Genomic DNA, 2,419 nt, shown 5'->3' on the forward strand with positions numbered 1-2,419 from the left:
AGAGAGAGAGAGAGAGAGAGAGAGAGAGAGAGAGAGAGAGAGAGAGAGAGAGTGTGTCAGAGTCTATTTTGGGTAGGCTGGCTGGTGACCTTGGGGCAATCTGTCTCTGTGTTCCCTCTCTTCTGATTCTGGGTGATAAGGGATGTACTGCCATGCTCCACTCTTTATGTGGGTGTGGGGAACTCAGGGTACTTATGGTTGAAGTTAGCTGTAATGATTTATTTGAAAGTATAATGATGTTTTAGACTCTCTTCCCTTTTTTTCTTTAAACAGATAGAAGGACAAGGACAGAATCACCAGCACTGGCTGAAGGTAAATATGTCTTTGGAAAAAATGATTATTGAATGAAACATAAGTAAAAATTATTTAAATATAAACTATATTGAAAAATGTAATTTAGGAAAATTCTTTTTATACTGAATTACTAAAGTATATTTAGATAATACTATGATTTTTGGCTTAGAATAGGGAGTAATGGTGAACATGTGAACTATTAAAAACTTTTACTTACAACTCTTTCTGTCTTTCTAATAGGAGAGGTGTATGTTTTTCTTTAGATTCCTTTCTCTGTTGTTTATCTGTAAGCTGTAAAATTGATGGATAGAAGTACCTCTGTATTGGGAACTAGAAAGGAGGATGCTTTTATACATTATCTTAAATAAGAATTCTGTCTTGTTAGTTTCAGTCCTTTAAAAAAAAAGTGTTGAAAGATTTTAGTGAGATGGCACAGCAGGTGAAAGAAAGTACTTCCCATGAGTCTGAAACCTGAGTTGGAGTCTCAGAACCTAGTAGGGGAAGCAGACGACTGATTGTATCAAGTTGTCTTCTGACCACTCAAACATGCATGTGTACATGTACACATACATACTAAGTAAATAGTGATGATTAAGTAAACATGTTTTTAAAATGTTAGAAGTAACAACAGAAACAGTAATTTCTGGAAAAGAGCATTTGGTAGGCATTTTAGGGAATGGCAGGTCTATGGCAGTTTGCTTGATTACAAAAGCACCACCAGCATTGATTTTTTTTGAAGGAGCCAGGATTGGGTATTTGACTTCATTTGTGTTGTGGAGGTACTGAGTTCTTTCTATAAGTGTGCTCCTGCCTTATTACTCCATTTTAAAGATGTTCCCCAAAACTGCAATTTCAGGTTTTTTAAAGGAAACTTCACTGTTCCACCAATTGCTGGTTTGGCCTAAATCACTGAATTTGTATAGTTCTTAGTTCCCTTTCCTAAGATTGAGGAGTTGAGTTTTTCCTCATCATTTCACACACCCTTTGTGTGCGTGTTTTTATCCTTTCTCATTTGTGTTCTTTTCTCCTTTATCCCTACAAGCAACTTTGGACTTAATGGTAGAAATATTAAAGCAATAAGTTAGTTCAATTTTGGCTTACATAAATATTTCTCACTTATGCTTATGAAATTTTAAAAGCTATAATATGTAATAGCAATTTTTGTTAAGTTTTTATGATGTATGCTTAAAATAATTGTTCTTGTAATGGCTTTAAACCATTTAAAATTTTATTTTACAAGGGAAATACTTTTTTGTTGGGTGGTGGTGGCACATGCTTTTAATCCCAGTACTTGGGAGGCAAAGACAGGTGGATCTCTGTGAGTTCGAGGCCAGCCTGGTCTACAGAGCGAGTTCCAGGACAGGCTCCAAAGCTACAGATAAACCCTATTTCAAGGGGAAAAAAGGGAAAATACTTTTTAAAAAAAATTGTATGTAAATCTGCCTTTAAAAAAGACAAACCAACCCACCAGCAAATTTACATTGTTACTTTAAATGCTTTGGAGTTTGAGGTTAACCTGGGCTACATATTGAATCCTGCCTCAAATAAAATAAAATTTACCCAGGCGTTTGTTTTTACTCTTCAAATGAAGTAAAACAGTATTTTTAAAGCTGATATAATTTTAAAAATACATTTTCTTTGTATTACCACCTTTTTGGCAAAATATAATGAAGTGCCTCTGCCAGAGTCTTATTGGCATTATAAAAGGTAACAATGCATAAGTGTAGAAGATTATTCAGGTACATATCTTAAAGATTATATTCCTGAGCAGAGAAAAAATGCTTTTTGTTTTTGTATTTTGTTTGATTACGATGAGCGTGGAGGAGTTATATGTAGGAGAACGATTTTTAAGCTTTAGGTGTAACAACAGGGGGAACCGTTTCACTGTGCTAACTTCCCAGATTATGTCAGACCTAGGAAAGACCTCTGAGTACTAGGTAAGGACATTCTAGCTCCTATGTCCTGTGACGGTCATTTTTGCAAAACATCTTCCTGCTGAAGATTCTTTTTTTAAATTAGTTTTTTTTTTAATTTTTTTTTATTGAGAAAAAAAATTCCGCCTCCTCCCAGCCTCCCACTTCTCCCGCCCTCCCCCCACTTCTCTCCCCCTCCCTCTCAAGTCTGA

The 2,419-nt window shown here is 35.4% G+C and overlaps 1 protein-coding gene across 5 annotated transcripts in view; it reads left to right on the forward strand.

The window, feature by feature from the left end:
• The window catches only part of Fam49b (family with sequence similarity 49 member B), a 132,124-nt gene that overhangs the window by 92,751 nt on the left and 36,954 nt on the right, over window positions 1–2,419 (forward strand). For all 5 annotated transcript variants that reach the window (XM_005354553.2, XM_013348942.2, XM_026782488.1 and 2 more), the window contains one exon: window positions 274–312. The gene's annotated coding sequence lies outside the window, so the exon portion shown is untranslated. The remainder of the gene's footprint in view (window positions 1–273; window positions 313–2,419) is intronic.

This window comes from Microtus ochrogaster, chromosome 15 (assembly GCF_000317375.1).
Source record: "Microtus ochrogaster isolate Prairie Vole_2 chromosome 15, MicOch1.0, whole genome shotgun sequence".
Classification (NCBI taxonomy): Eukaryota; Metazoa; Chordata; class Mammalia; order Rodentia; family Cricetidae; genus Microtus; species Microtus ochrogaster.